Source organism: Dermacentor variabilis, chromosome 2, assembly GCF_050947875.1.
Source record: "Dermacentor variabilis isolate Ectoservices chromosome 2, ASM5094787v1, whole genome shotgun sequence".
Lineage (NCBI taxonomy): Eukaryota > Metazoa > Arthropoda > Arachnida > Ixodida > Ixodidae > Dermacentor > Dermacentor variabilis.
The window spans coordinates 174777754-174794666 of NC_134569.1; the positions used below are offsets into that span (position 1 = coordinate 174777754).

A 16913-nucleotide genomic window follows, 5' to 3' on the forward strand; every position below is an offset into this window, starting at 1 on the left:
GCATTTTACTTGGGAGTAACCGCGAAGGCATGGTTCGAGATTCATGAAGCCGACATTATAAGCTGGGACTCCTGCAAGGGAAAGCTACGCGATCTTTTTGGAAGAGCTATGGGCCGTCAAAGGGAGGCCAAGCAAGAACTAGCGTCTCGTCCCCAGGCATCAGCCGAATCATACGTCGCGTATATTCAAGAGGTTCTGATTCTCTGCCGTAAAGCGGATGCGGACATGATGGAGGCCGATAAGTTGCCCGAACTGCTCAACCGTTGAGTTCACCATTAAGGAATGCCAGAATTTTGGGCAATTCCCTATTGGAAAATCCTATTTAAATTCAAACTGGGTTATACAGGTGTAAACTGGTTTTAACAGGGACCTGTTAAGCAACAAACAGGTATAAACAGGACCAGTTTACACACGAACAGGTTTGAACGGGGTCCCGTTTGGCATGCAAACAGGTATAAACAGGACCAGTTTACACACGAACAGGTTTGAACGGGGTCCCTTTCGGCATGCAAACAGGTATAAACTGGACCAGTTTACACACGAACAGGTCTGAACGGGGTCCCGTTTGGCATGCAAAGAGGTATAATCAGGACCAGTTCACACACGAACAGGTCTGAGCGGGGTCCCGTTTGGCATGCAAGCAGGTATAGGCACGACCAGTTCACGGAGAAATGGGTCTTAACAGGGGTCCTGTTTGCAACTAAACTGGCTTATACTGGACGCAGTGGCACCATATAGGGTCGCCTGTTTGGCACAAAAGCTGGTTTAATCTGGAACTTTGTGGCAACCATACTGGATGGTATCATTCATACCGTTTAATGCTTGAATAGAACTGGGGAGGAACATTTTATTGTTCGACATCCTGACAATTTAGCCCCTAGTGCTAAATTGGGGCCATTATCAAGCTCTACAGAAATTGCGTGACTACCTCGGAACATTCATAGACCAAACTGCGATATGCTAGCTGCGAATTCCTGCTGCAACTACAGAAATTTCTCTTGTACTACCGATGTTCCTAACATTTCTGTAGTTGCGACAGACATTTCTGACGTTACGACAGCAATTCTGACGTCGCAACAGAAACATTCGGTCGCGACGGCCAAGAGTTCTGAAGTCGCAACAGAAGCACTTTCCGTCGCGGCCCTTTAAAATGTCAGGTTCGCATCGGTGGTGTACACTGTACTTTTCTCTTGCGCGGTATTCAATCGTGCTTCTCTGAAGCCGGCAATGCTGATAGCACCGACACCGGTATTAAAGTCGACGTGGCCAACTGTTATAATTGTGCCGTGACGACGCGGCACCAGCCCCGCCCCAACGCCATACCGGCCTCCTCAAAATCGGCCGCTGATCAAAATCATACAATCTGCGGGAATGGCTGCGTATCCGCTTTGTTTTATTTGGTAAGATGGGGCACACAGGCCTGTGGACTTAGATGTGCGGTTACACTGACACATTAGTTAATTTCCCAGAGTGAGTGAGTGAGTAAAGACTTTATTTGATAACAAGGTATTGACGGATGACCTTGTTGTTAGGCAGCCACGAGCCCCTGGGCCCGGGCGGCTTCCTCAGCTCTCTCGATGACCTTGGCCAGCAGGTCAGGGTCGGAGCTGAGCAACACGGCCTCCCACTGCTCAGTACTACTTATTTCGTGATTTGTGTGATTTTAGGCTGGGCACGACCACATAATATGGAATAGATCCGCTTTTTGCTTACAATGCTTACATGTATTAGGGTATTGGTCCGGGTAGTAGTAGTGATAGGCTACGGGGTTGGGGTAGGTGTTCGTCTGAAGTCGTCTCCAAGCTACTTCTTGTCGCTTGTTAAGCGATTTGTGTGCTGGCGGGTACTCTGCCCTGGCTAACCTGTAGTGCTGAGTTATTTCCTGGTAACTGACCATGCGATCCCTCCCTGACCCTAGCGTGAGCCGTCCGGGTGCTCGGTTGGCGAGTCCTCGAGCGGCGGTGTGGGCGGCATCGTTGCCGGGTAGGGAGGAGTGTGCTGGTGCCCAAATGATCTGGATTGGTCGTGGGTGTTGGTGTGTGTCTATTATGTGTTTTACGGGAGCCGAGACCCGACCTTTCGCAAAATTGCGTACAGCTGCTCTGGAATCGCTAATAATGTAGTGACAATGTGTGGAGGCTATTGCCAGAGCGATAGCCGCCTCTTCCGCTGTTTCGGAGCTTCTGGTGCGAATTGAACCACCAGCGCGTATTTGACCTGAGGAGTCCACCACTGCAAGGGACATACAGTTGCGTTCTATGTATTCTGCTGCGTCGACATAGACTACGTCTTTGAAGGAGTGGAATTTCTGATGTAGGGCTTTGGACCGCTCGGCCCTCCTTTCCTTGTGGAATTCGGGGTGCATGTTTTTAGGGAGTGGATTAATTTTGAGATGGCGCCTCTGATCGTGAGAAATGTCTACTTTAATGCTTTGCATCGACTCGTAGTTGATGCCGAGATTCTGGAGGATGTTTCGCCCGGCGGCACTCTGAGCTAGCCTTTCGTATTGAGATATAAGGTGCGCTTCTGCTAGTTCATCGAGGGTGTTGTGCACACCTAGGGCTAGCAATTTAGCGTTGGCCGTTCTTATAGGTAGCCCAAGAGCCTGTTTATAGGCCCTCCAGATAATCCCCTCTATTTTCTCTCTCTCAGCCGCTATGAGGCAGAGGTACGGGGTGATGTAGGTGATGCGGCTGAGAACGAAGGCTTGTACCAACCTTATGAGGTTGGCTTCTTTCATGCCAGAGTGTCGGTTGGCGATTCTTGAAATGAGTCGCATCGTCTGCTGAACGCATGCTTCCAGTTTATGAATTGTTGCCGTTGCGCCCGTGAGCTTGCATGAAGAGGCCTAGTACACGGATGGTAGTCACCACCGGGATCGCGCCTCCTCCGGCTCGCACAGTGATTTCTGGGGATGGCGCAGTGTCGGATTTGCGGTTTGTAGGGGCTCTGAGTAGGAAGAGTTCTGATTTTTGTGGGGAGCAGGCGAGGCCTTTGTCGGTAACGTGCTTTTCAACCGTGTCTACAGCTTGTTGCAGCGTGGTTTCTATATCTCCATCGCTACCTTTAACCACCCACAGGGTAATGTCGTCGGCATACAGACTGTGGTGTAGACCTGGAATCTGATTAAGTTGTTCCGGTAATCTGATCATCGCTAAATTAAAGAGGAACGGGGATAAGACTGATCCCTGCGGTGTGCCACGACTTCCAAGAGGGATCTTGTCCGATTGTAGTTCTCCTATTCTTAGTTCCGCTGTGCGGTGGTTGAGGAAATCTTTGATGTAGTTGTAGGTCCTCTGGCCCACACCTAGGTACTGCAGATTCTCTAGTATAGCCTGATGCGCTACGTTGTCAAAGACCTTTATAAGATCAAGGCCCAGGACAGCCCGGGTACCATTCTTGGGTATGTGGTCCAGAACTTGGTGTTTAAGCTGAAGCATGATGTCTTGCGTGGAAAGTTTTGGACGAAAGCCAATTATGGAGTTCGGCAATGAGTTGTTGTCCTCCGCAAAATTGTGGAGGCGGTTAAGTATAACGTGCTCCATGAGTTTTCCTACGCATGAGGTCAGAGAGATCGGGCGTAAGTTCTCGAGCTGTAGTCGCTTACCATGTTTAGGTATGAATATTATTTGTGCATGCTTCCACTGCGAGGGGATAGAACCTGTTTCCCAGCAGCGGTTGAAGTACTCTGTTAGGGCAGTGATAGATACGTCGTCTAGATTTCGGAGGGACTTATTCGTTATTCCATCGGGGCCTGGTGCAGATTTAGTTCGGATTTTGAGCAAGACGGCTCGTACTTCAGCCTCTAGGATGGGTGCGTCTAGGTTAAGATTCTGCGGACCAGTGTATGGTTTCTGGGGGATTTGTGCATTTGTGCCTATGTACCGGGTTTCGAGCTCTGTTAGGAGCTCGTCGTTCGTGCCCTGGTATTGGTGAGTGATCTTATTGAGGCTTTTCCTCTGCTCGGATTTACTCTTATCCGGGTCCATAAGGTATCGGAGGAGATTCCACGTTTTGGCTAGACCGAGTTGTCCCGGCATGCTGTCGCATACCTTTTGCCATTGGTTTTTGGTTAATTGGTTAGCGTATTCCTCGATTTCTATGTTAATTTGCGCGATGCGCAAGCGGAGTGTACGGTTTAGTTTATTCTTTTTCCAGCGGGTTTGCATGCTATTTTTGGCTTCCCATAAGTGCAGGAGGCGGCTATCCACCTCTACCAGACCATCGTCTTCAGGGATTTCCCTCGTGGCGCGTTTCACGCAATCTCTGAGATCCCCGATCCAGGCCTCGAGATCGTTTATATGCTCGGTGGCGGTTGTCTCCCGAATCTGGCGGAAGCGGTCCCATTCCGTGAGCGAAACTCGTTTGCCCTTCTTGCGGGGTGGACCCGCCTGAATGTGGATTTCTATGATATAATGATCGCTACCGAGGCTTTCCCCGGTATTAGTCCAATCATAGTTGCCTATGTTTTTGATGAAAGTTAGGTCGGGAGTGGTGTCAACACTGACACTATTCCCGATACGGGTGGGTGTCTGGGGGTCTGTGATGAGAGTCAGTCCCTGTTGTTGGGCTTCTAGCCAAAGATTGCGACCATTGACTACCTCTGTACGGTATCCCCATGCAGTGTGGGGAGCGTTAAAGTCACCTAATAATAATATGGCCTTTTGTTGGGAGATTCTGAGAACCTTCCTGAATAGAGTTCCGAACTTGTGACGTCGGCACTTTGGGCTACTATAGACATTAAGAATGAATATGCTTTCATCCTCCTTACGTTTACGAATGAGTTCAATAAAGACGTGGTCTATGTCGACTTCTTCAATATCATGTTTAATGACTGTTAGATTTCTGTGAACTAGAATAGCAGTGGTGGAATCCGACCCAGAAGCATTATAGGATTTGTACCCTGCCAATTTTGTGTGGCCTCCCGTCTCCTGAAGGGCAATGATATCAGGGGCCGCCTTACCCCGAAGGAACTGCTGAAGGTTTCCCCGTTTGCGGCGAAACCCACGGCAGTTCCACTGCCAGATATTGTAGTTAGGAGTGTGAGCCATTTTGAGGTAGCGAGGGTTCAGCGATCGGTTTGGAGATTTCGGATAGGGGTGGACGGTCATAGGGTTTGGATGCCACGCCCTTAAGGGAGCCGGAGGCCGTGGATGTAAATCTCGACTCCCAGCGAAGTACTTTGGCTTCGGTCGCGGCTACCTGAGATTCTAGGTTGGTGGTTCTGGTTTCCAGAGCGTCTAGACGTGCGCTTATTTGTTGCAAGTGGGCACCATTCTCCTGATGTTGCTGAAGCATCTGGTTGGCAAGTTCAGTAATCATATGTTCTAGTTTCTCGAATCTTGGGGATATGTCTGAAGAGTTGTCTGTATGATCTTCTGCCTTACGTTTATGTGGGGGTGCTGTGGTGTTGAGTGAGGGATTATATGGTGGGGTTGGGCGCGGCGTTTGACTGCGCTCCTGTTGTTTTTGTTGTAATCGGGTGATTTCTGCACGCTGCTTAGTGATTTCGGTTCTCTGTTGTTCTATAAACTGCCTCATTTGTTGGAGTTCTGCCTCGAGAGCCTGCATCTTAGGATACTGAGCATTGGGAGAAGAGACCGTGTTAGCCCAGCTCACCTGTGGACCGCTGTTAGTCGGGGTCGTTCGTCTCCCGGAACTCGACCGGTTCCGTGACGTCCCGTCGGAGTCGGTGGCACTCGGAGTTGAGCTTAGTCTCGGGTAAGACCGAGATCGGCTCCTACTGCTCGATCCTCCGGGAAAAAAGCTTGCACTGGTTTCTTGGCTGTTCTGCGTCGATCGGCGTTCTCGCGATCTACTTTGCCTGCGCTCGTTAGGGTGGTTCTGTGCTTCCACCGAGAGTTTCTGCCACTGTCGTTGTCGGATCATGTAGGGGATTTGGAAACGTTTCCTGCATTGCTTTGAGCCGGAGAGATGGTTGCCGTTGCAGATAGCGCATACTAGTTCGCATTCATGGTCTGTTGGCGGGTTTTGCTTGCCGCACCGGATACAACATTTTTCGTTCGGGATGGGGCACACATCGTCCCGGTGGCCGACTTTTCGGCAGATTCCGCACACTTCGATCTTCTTCTTGTACAGAAGGCATCGGTACGTAGTATTTCGGTAGTTGACGTAGTGTGGTACTTCTTCACCTTGAAAAACGATGATAACTGAGGACGTCTTGCCCATGCGCCTGGCGTGCAGGACCCGGGGGGTATTACGCGCCAAACTTCTAATAATGTCTTCTTGTGTGTCGTAGTCCGGATTCCCATGGATGATTCCTTTGGCCGAGTTTTCGGGCGCCGTAATGTACGTAGTCATGCTGAATTTCTTCTCCTGTAATTTGAGCTCCTTGATTTGGCTGTATTTGACGGCGTTGTCTTCTCTTGGCGTGCTGACAATAATGATATTTTGGCTGGTGTTGATTCGGATCGTGTCTTCTAGCTGCGTTGCCACTTCCAGAGCGGCCGTTCTCATGATGTTGTCGGTGATGAGCGCGGAGCTCCAGCCGGCTGTGTTGAATCCGTCACGCGGTCGGAGAACCACTTTGAAGTCGTCTTCCGGCAGCGGTGGGGGCTTCGGCACTTGCCGACGCGGATGGGACGACGGCGTCTGCGCTACCGAATTAGTTCTTGTACGCGGTATGGCTTTGGATTCGTTAAGGCTTGGTTTGCTTCGCTGTAGGGTCTTATGGGCGGCGAGCCATCCTGCCTCGTTTAGTTCTTCCGGGGCGATTTCAGTCCCCTCCACTTCTATTTCCATAGTTGCCTGATGAGTTGGTAGAGATGCCGGGCTGCCGAACCGGCGTTAGGGTTAACGCGGCGGCCGGTGAACCGGGCACGAAATGTGGCGTTTTATGGATGGATATGGAATCACTTGCCGGGATGTTGAGCTCTTCGTGGTCCTGATGACTTCCCGCAGTAGTGGCGATGGTTACTTCCAGGAAATCTATACGCTGACGGTCGCTGTGAGTGGAAAAAGCCGGAGCTCCATGTGAGGTACTTCTACATTTCTTCTACTTCTTCCCAGAAATATTTCACAAGCTTATGCGAAGCGGAAAAGAAGTTTTGGATTGTTCCGCAAAGTTGCATGAAAAGCTGTCTCGCTCGGGTCTCATTAATCTGGTACAGCGCTGCCGTGAGAAGCCAGTATACTATCGGGATGAAGACTCACCCACGAGTGTTTATGTAGCTATATTGCATGGAACACACGAATTATATGCGAGCTCAAAAGTGTAAAGAGCAAGAGACAACTGTCGAAATTAGCAGTAACAACCCTCAGTGCACCCGGTCACCGTTGTCTATTTCTGAATTTCTTATCAAATACGGATATCGTTACAGCAAAATCGATGTTCTAGTACTCCACGATGTACCTGTCGATGGTAACAACACTTTTGCTCATCTAGAGATGCGGCAGTTGACGCGGTGAAGTGAAAGTGCATCTTGGCTTTTAAAATGGAAATGTAAACAGCAACCCAGACAGCGATTTATACTGTTCGCATAGCTTAAACGTACATTAGCAGGCATGTTCGGCGTGGTGCAGTGGTAAGATCCTTGTCTCGGGGCCGTAAAGTTCGACGTTCGAATCGTAGGCGAAAGCATTTTTTTCTAATTTTATATTTTTTATTTTTTTTCGTATCAATAATTTTACATATCCTTAAAGTGGTCTCTGTCAATTTTTAATCATATATTGATCAGGAACTACAGAACTTTCGACTACAGGACGTCACACTACAGGGAACAGAACGACAGTCACAACGTCCCACAATACGACAGACGGAAAATTTCCTGTTGTGTTTTTTTTTTTCAAGTGGGTGAGACGTCTATACGGCGTATACGCAGATTGCTGTCCTCTCTATTAAAAGCGACGTTGCTGAAACACGTCGTACAAGACGCTGTACGACTCGCATAACATCGAAATACAACGCCGTCACCATCCATGAGAACACCGAAAGCACGGTCGCTTTCGGTGGCGGCCTACAGATGAAAGCACAGGTAGCGCCGGTAAAGTTACAGGTGATATTATTTTGCCGTCTTCAGTTGTCGCTACATGTGAGTGCGCGCTGCATTCACGCCGTCCGATGCAGTTGTTTAATCGTGTGTACGCTGTGCCGAGAGAAATTGTGGTGCATTTTGTACGCACAAAACCCCTGGGACCGCGTAATGTAGCCCGCAGTATCCTTCGTGTGGTGCGCCGATGTCGAAGATATGACCCTTCGCGCTTTCTTTGTTCCGGGCTCACGACAAGGATCTCCTCCTCTGGCACTCTCGCATCGTATCACACTGTACGGAAGAATTTGGTGAATATTGTGCCCTTACGTCCTGTAGTTGATCCGCAATTCAACAGTGTGTGCGCCGGAAGGACCGTTGGTGCAATCGATGCCGCGGCACCTATGACGCTAAAAGGAGCGTTTTCCGAGTACGCCTAGAAAGGTAAGTCCGGCGCTTGCGCACTTCTTCCTGTCTATGGTTCGTGAAGTGTGCGTTCTTGTACGCATCGCAAGATCCGTACAACAACCGAATCCGGATTCGTAAAGCAGCAAGAATTATAAATGTGCTTTTCAAATGGTTGTTCTTCATGTCGCAGTGCACATTTAGCAAAAAGTTCCATGGAAATTGCCCTAAAACATATTCATGTTACCAACAGCTCTATCTGGTTTATTTGGGTGGTTCTTTGATATAAATGGGCACAAAAGATCAAGCAAAGAAAGTTACTGTTTGTGTACATAATTTTTCATTGAGAAATGGTATAGGCATTTCTAGAAGTAGTACATCGATGTGTTGTCTTCACAGCTAACAGCTGCGCGAGATAGCACCCGATTTCTTCGTCGACGCATGGCCAGATTTTTAACTTGTATGGAAATTCTTCTGTTTATAGAGTGTCGTCAGATGACGTGTATTAGTGTCCTGTGTGTTTTCGTGTACCTGTAAAGGGTTCGATCTTGCAGAGAAGCCGAAATTACATAAGCAATGTTTCTTTTTAATCAAAAAATCTTTCTCTTTTCTGTATTGTCTCTCCAGAAAAAGAGGTGGTCTGTTGTAATTTTGAGCGCATCGTCCTTTGGGAGCAGTGCTTTGTTGCGCCGCATAAACAAATTAGGTTTTGGAATGCTTTTCATGTCCTAAGGAATTTTTTGATAGTACAATTCACATTTCACGTTATACAGCTGTACGTTTGTGTGAACCTTTTCACAGTAGATTCATGTTTGCTACAGTTCGATTTACGTGCTATTTAACCGCCTGTGATGTTACAATCTGATATTTGCAAAACCAGTTGCAGCTTCATGTAACTGGTTGCATGAGACTTTTTTCAAAATATGACGTGATCTTTTTATATCACAAGTTTGCAGTTTCCGCAGGGATTACAATAAATTAAGCATTTATTATTGTTTAGGGATGGCAAGATTTTGTGAACCAGAGGCACCTCCACATATGCACCTGCGGCACTTCTGCAGCCTCAACAGCACGGAAAAGTACCTGATGTGCATGCTGTGACAAGGTGTGTGCAAAGTAGTTGCTGCCACTTACACGAGCTGCAGATTTTGTTGGTATCATCCATGTTTGGAAACTCTCCTGAATTTCTCGTGGGTTTACAAATGTGGGCTCATTTTACAATTTTATGAATGTCACTTTAGAAAGACAATGAAGTTGTGTTGGTTAAGATGTTTTAAAGCTGTTGAGAGATTGAGGGCATGAAATTGTTAAAATGCATGTAAAAAATTAATTGTAATGGTACTTGCACTGCTTTATTATTAGCGATGCAATATCTCTAACGAGAATATCAGAGGGGCACTTGCTTTTGGGAAGTTTGGTCAGATAAATTCCTGAAGCAGCGTAAAGCTCTGTAATCTAAAGAAAAAAACAATGTTGTCAGTTACTGGTTTCAAGTTCACTGCTGCTTTTTGTGCGGCACGACAAGTTAAATAATGGTTGATAATGTGTGTGTGACGTAATAGTTCTGCGCAAACACACGAGGTGGAGAGAAGTAAATAATAAAGGGAAAATCAGACATCCACCCGCTCGTAGCATTTGCTACAAAGGAAACCCGTATGTGTTCTTCAAAAGGAAAGCCGCACAGTTGAAGAAAAATTCGTCCTGGTCCGGGACTCGAACCCGGGACTACCGCCTTTCCGAGGCAGCCACTCTACCATCTGAGATAACCAGGTGGCTAGCACATGGCAGGGCGAAGTCGAATTAGTTGACAACACGAAGCAAAGACAAGGGTTTGACGTAATATATTTTCCCCCTTTATTAATTACTTCTCTACACCTTGCGCGTTTCCGCAGAACTATTACGTCAGACCCTTGCCTTTGCTTCGTGTTGTCGACAAATTCGACTTCGCCCGGCCATCTGCTAGCCGCCTGGTTATCTTAGATGGCAAGGCGGCTGTCCCGGAAAGGCGGTGGTCCCGGGTTTGAGTCCCACACCTGGACGGTTTCTTTTTTTCAACTGTGAGGCTTTCCTTTCGAGGAATCCGTACGGGTTTCTTTTGTAGCAATTGCTACGAGCGGGTGGATGTACGATTTTCCCTTTATTAATAATGTGTGTGTGTATGCAACAATGGGGGTGCTGAGAGCAAGCTTTAAAATAATGTGTGCTATGTCCCCAACCAAGAATTTAGTTTCTGCAGCAGTTTTACAAAATATTATGTTCAAAGGTTGGCAGGTATGAGATAATGTACAGCAATAATGTACAACACTTTTGCTGTAGATGCCATATTCATAACGTCCATTTTCTGTCTACTTGAATCGTATATTTAGAATTTGGCCCACCTTCAGTTTGATCAAGTTACATAGGTAGCCCCCTCTGAGTTAAATATAATTAGGGGCTATTGTAGATATGCATGATATACCTACTCACTGCATTGTGACAGATATTTTTAGGGACTGTGTTGTGAGGCATGCATAACCTTTTACCTGTATGTCTTGCTGCAGGTTGCCCGACAAAAGCATAAATGCTTTGCCCACCTTTATTATTATGCTTTCACGTAGACTTCTAACATCTGTGCCTACATAGACTCCATGTTCTTAATTACATTTTTTCTAAGTATTCACTGTTGTGCATTACATTATTGTGTTACATTACTGTGCATTACATGTTTTTCTTCGTTTTATTTTGGAGGGGGGTATTCATTTCTATAATAGTACAGAGAATAGGACTTCAAAACAAAAAGCCACGAAAGGTGGCTTAAAAGTGTATGAAGCTTGGAATTCTACATTCCATCCCCTAGAGCGCTACCACTAGTAAAACAGTCCTAATTGTCTTTTTTATAAGCTAGCTGCCAGATACATAGTCCCATTATGAGAGTATGTTATTTTTTCTTCGGTGGTCTGACTTGTTTTGTTGAATATTCTCCTTGTTCAGAATTTGTACTCTTGCCACCTCATGCAATACTCCAACTGGAGCCTATGAGCTGTGTGTATAATAAATAAGTAAATTCCTAAAGCATGTAACAAACCATGCAGCATAGTATTTAAATGTTGCCAGTTGATAATGCTTCTCGAGTGCAGCGCATCATGGAGCTTGAGGCTGATCTCTTCAGATGTAAAAAAATTGCAGGTTATGAAAATGTGGTCCTACAAACTGCTGGTTACGCATGTCAGTCAGCCTGTTGCAGTGGTCACAAGTGAGAATGTAACCAAAAGCTGGGCGTGCTCGGCCATTTTGCATATGGCACAGGATAAAGCTTCACCTCTGCTATTGCTTCTCTTATAATAATGGCCTCCGAGTATACATGCCGAGTTATGCTTCTGGGGACACTTATTAGTTAACCTTATCAGGCAATACCATTAGCCTTATGGGTGCTATAATGTTGCAGTGCCTGCAGGATGGCCAGCATTACAATACACATTAAAATTATTGTACCAGTCATACAATGGTATCGGGATTGGCCCACCAAGTGACAACCTTTAATTACACTCTACCTGGGATCAGCTCACTCAGTCAGTGAGACATCCATGCATAAGGGGAGGGGTATGGCAAATAGAGGGCGTTCGATTAATCTTTCTCACATAGATAGCTCATACATATAATCTTTCTTAAATTAGATGCTTTGTTGCTCAAAGTGAAGTTACTTATGGGCATAATGTCAGCATTTCAATCCTATGTATGCTTAACGAAAGTTGCTTTGTTCAGTGTCACTTTTTATATTCTTTCGCTTGTGAATCTAAGCTCACTTGTTTTATAGCTGCTATAGGTATGGCTGGACCTGGAGAAGAAGTGTAAGCAGACCATGCTATGTTGCTGATCTGCGCTGATCTCCACATCCAAGTTGGTCCCGCGACAGTTGGCCTTGCTTCATTGACAAGGTGATATAATATGGTGAGCTTGTACTTCAATATCGGTATTGAACATTATGTTAAAGAAAAAAGACAAGGATTGGTCTTTATGATAGATACAGTCATGCTCTTTCTTTAAGGTGTTCTTTTGACACTATTCTGCATGGACATATTTTTAGAGAATTATAACAGTTCTTTATTGCAAAGTGCCATATGGCGCTAGTTTATGCGTTAAACTAGCACTCTTTCACCAAAAAAAGGCTTATTTAGCACACAATTCACAAGCAAAGAAAGGAGGCAACAGGACAGAGTGCTACTAACAGTTCAGTACTATTGCTCGCACAGTGATATTGTGCAAAAGGTGAAAGGGGGAGAATAGATCTGAATACATCCTGTTCGCACAGAAACGAAAAGGACGCATCACATGGTGAGCGTGACACTTGTTTTACAATGATAAGAAGCAGTCTCTCTGTCTAGTAATTCTCTGCATGGGGAGCTAGTGCTAGCTTCCTCGTCATACATATAAGAAAAGCCTCAGATATCTCTCCAGCGCTTTTGTCTTTATATTTTGTGACGATCAAGCAGCTTCTGTTCTGCATGGACATATTTTTAGAGAATTATAACAGTCCTTTATTGCAAAGTGCCATGGCGCTAGTTTATGCGTTAAACTAGCACTCTTTCACCAAAAAAGCCTTATTTAGCACACAATTCACAAGGAAAGAAAGGAGGCAACAGGACAGAGTGCTACTAACAGTTCAGTACTATTGCTCGCACAGTGATAGTGTGCAAAAGGTGAAAGGGGGAGAATAGATCTGAATACATGCTGTTCGCACAGAAACGAAAACATCGTGAGCGTGACACTTGTTTTACAATGATAAGAAGCAGTCGCTCTGTCTAGTAATTCTCTGCATGGGGAGCTAGTGCTAGGTTCCTCGTCATACATACAAGAAAAGCCTCAGATATCTCTCCAGCGCTTTTGTCTTTATATTTTGTCACGATCAAGCAACTTTCAAACATAGGCGCATGTGCGCCGAGAGCAGTGCACTACCACTGCTAACTGACCCACGCATCAGGTTTGCGTGGTTACGCTGGCAGTCATTTATACATTGGCCGGTTTATCCGATGTAGCCTCTACTGCATGGAATGATATGTGATAGACACAGCACCTGTGTACTGTACGTGCTTTGTTACATGATTTTTTTCAGAGATAGTGACGCAGGCCTTTTCATTATTTACATGCCTACACAACAAACCAAGCATTATCTGTGCTTAGAAAGAATTGTAGGAAAATCCAGCATGAGGCAACTGTTCTCGGCACGAAACAAACTTGATTCGTTGGTTTTCGTTCATTGGTGCGATCACACTAAGACATACAAGCTTGTAGGCTGTGCTTCTGCAATTTGTACAGCACACTGACAGCACTGGTGTGGGCCTCATCTGTGGGCTGACTGATGGCACCTTCTACGGCACAGACCACTTGTGTTGGGCGAGGCACCAATGTTGACGTTTGTTCCCTTGTGCAAAACAGCAGTCCTAGGTTTTGAGTAGTTGTAGGAAGACAAGGTAAACATAACTTCCATGGCCTGAGTGGGCTAATTTCTCTTAGGGCATCTAGCTTTTTTTCTTGCAACTGTGCAGAGGTGCTTCCCTAGAGTCGACGTGAAAATGGCGTAGAGTTGTCCATTCGGGAACTCCTGAACAATGATCTGCTGTAGTTAGGGCTTTGCGAAAATTCACTGTCTACCAATTGGTAGAAGGTGCATTATTCAGCCACTGATTTCTTGTTGGCATGCTTGCACTCGTGCTGTCAGTAATTTCTTGGCTTGCCGAATTATCTTGAGGCCCCACGCTGATGATGCTACCGATGTCTTCATGTGCAGACTTTTCAGAATGAAGTTTATTGTTTTGCAAATGTTGTTGAAAGGTAGGTGGTGCTTACAGGTAGCTATTCTAGATATTAGTGAAATGAATTGGCCCATCTTGCTTCGTCAAACATCGTCACGCCAACATCAGTTGCACAAACAAAAATCTGGCCTACTCGCAGCGTCGTGCACGAAGAAACAAACAAATCAGCTGCTGGATTGTCATGACATGGCATACTAAGCTTAGACCGGAACTGCTGTAGCTATAAACCAGGCAGAAACGATGATGATGAGCAGGGATTTGCAGTAGCGCCACTTCGTGGGGCAGCAAGGAGGCTCCGTTCGAAACAAAAATGGCGTTCAGCAAGTAGAACCATGCAACGGTCAGAGTCGGTGCATGGTGCTCTCGATGAAGTTGGCTCAAGGAGTGGCCGAAAAATCTGACGAGAGGTTGCAAGGTGTCCAAACTTTCGGAAGTTGTTATACATTATGGTCCATGGGGAGAATGGCGGTGCCGTGAAGCAGACCAAGTAATCATGTTGGAATTTTTGGATTCCGGAAAATCAGTCGGCGACTGTACGTATACCTATGTGTCTATGTATACCTAGGTGCAACAGTGTTTGCTATGATCTGTGCAATAATTGCTGTTGCCCGTAGATGCCCAACATGTCGGGTGTCAAATTGTAAAATACCTTGCAAAAGTGATCTACGGAAAAATACCGCTTCTGCAATATTTCGCTTTTAATTTTGCGGCTGCTGGCACATACCTTAAAAGGCTTTATATGGTCTTCGCATGGCCAGGGCCTTCTACTTTTGTGAGTTTGCTTATCTCGAAATTTACCCCGGTTTTTATAACTTCAAATTGGCGGGATCCCTAGTCTCCATTAACGTGTACCCAATAGACCTTACATAGGGGTTTTGGCATTTCCCTGCCATCTAAATGCAGCCATTGTGGCCGGGATTCAATCCCATGCCCTCTGCCTGAGCAGCGCAATGTCAAAGGCAGTACACTACGGTATTTTGCTGGCAGAAGGGTTTAGTTTCTGAATAATTTATTATCTCAACCTGTCGGTGTTGTTTTTAAAGGTATTTCATGTTAGTATTTTGTTGCTTCAATACTAGTAATTATTGTTAATCAAACGATGTGTCCATCTTTTCCTATAACACTTGCTTCAATCGCCTGCTAATTATGACAGCTTATTCACCCACAGTAATCCATGTTCCCTTGAAACATAGGCATTGCATGAAACCACATATTTTTCAATAAGATTTATTCATTATCTCCTATGACCGGAATGCTGAACCTCTCTTATCTGTGGGAACACAGGCAAATTTGCCTATGTGCCAACCTGTTGCATGAGTCAACATAAATTATTGGCTTTACTTTTTCAGGTGTCCTGCTCGCTCTCACCCAAGCAACCCACTCCAGCGGTGTTCTCTCGGCAGACTGGATGCATCGAAATACCGTTAGAAGGTCCAATAAACAGTGCTTGGGACATTTATGACATGCGTTTACTTAAGCCGGAGGACTTCAGGCTTAATGAAAGCTCAAGTGGGTGTACAGAAATACCTACGTAAAGTATACTTGACTTTTTCACTTACAAGTACATGCCAATACTTTGCCTCACATTTTTCACCCTAAAATTACGCTTTACTGTGGATTTGTGAACAAACCATTACAGCAAAAAGCACTGCATTAAGACGAGTACAAGTAATCGAACGTATACTAAACTTGCAAGAATTACGTTTGCATACTTGTAGTAAATATGAAAATGAAGTACAGACTTCTTCAGGGTGCATTTTCTCGTAGGTCATACATAGACAACCTACTCGTGGGTCATACAAAACTTGTTCATGATGTATCACATCATTGGTAGTGCTAATCAATTTATGCCGAAAATTGTGTTCATCTTCGTATCAAGCAATGTACCAGGCAAACCTACATGTGAAAGTGGCCTTCTTGTTGCAAACATAATGCAGATCTACTTCTCTTCAATGCTGATCGCAAATACACAAGTGTACAAAATAGGTTTAAAGAGTAAATTATAATAAGCAACATCAATCCATTCTGAAAGGACCTGGCATGAATGTAGCAAAATATAGGTCTGAACAGGGGCAAAGAGGTCTGGGTTAGATAGGACCGGGGATCAAATGGGTCAGGATTAAACAGGATTTAAACGGGTCAGGATTAAACAGGATTTAAACGGGTCAGGTTTAAACAGGATTTAAACGGGTCAGGTTTAAACAGGAATAAACAGGATTTAAACAGGTCAGGACTGAACAGGATCAAACCGGGTCCCGTTCCACAACCCTATTTGATGAAACCCGTTTGAAAACAAATATGATTTTCTAGTAGGGAAGAGAAGAGCAAACGCATTGCACAACGCTTCGACCGACTTCCGAATACGGCTGCCACTTCCTCCTGCAACGACCCTCCGGCGTCACATCCGCCTACAACGCCAATCTTGACACAAGACATGTGTCGTGACCTTGAGGCTATCGCTCCAAGTTCTCACTGTCCCCACACGCATGAAAACATGACCACCTCGCTCATTCAAGCTGTTGTCCGCAAAGAAATTGCAAACAGGGATAGCCAGTCTGCCGTCCGCCTACGTCCGACCCCTACCGCTTCTGTCGCTGCATCTGTTGCCCATCGACAGTCGTTCCCGAAACGATATTGGAATCCCTCTGAGTGGCGAACACCGGGTGACAGGCCAATTTGCTTTGCTTGCTCACGGGTCGGTCACATCTCCCACCACTGCCGTAATAGCCGT

General features: G+C 45.8%; 1 long non-coding RNA gene across 1 annotated transcript; it reads left to right on the forward strand.

The window, feature by feature from the left end:
- Positions 1-8393: 8393 nt before the first annotated feature.
- Positions 8394-12289, forward strand: LOC142571081 (uncharacterized). The gene is made up of 3 exons (XR_012825749.1): positions 8394-8432; positions 9394-9498; positions 12187-12289. It is a non-coding gene; the product is annotated as an uncharacterized LOC142571081 (long non-coding RNA).
- The last annotated feature ends 4624 nt before the right edge of the window (positions 12290-16913 follow it).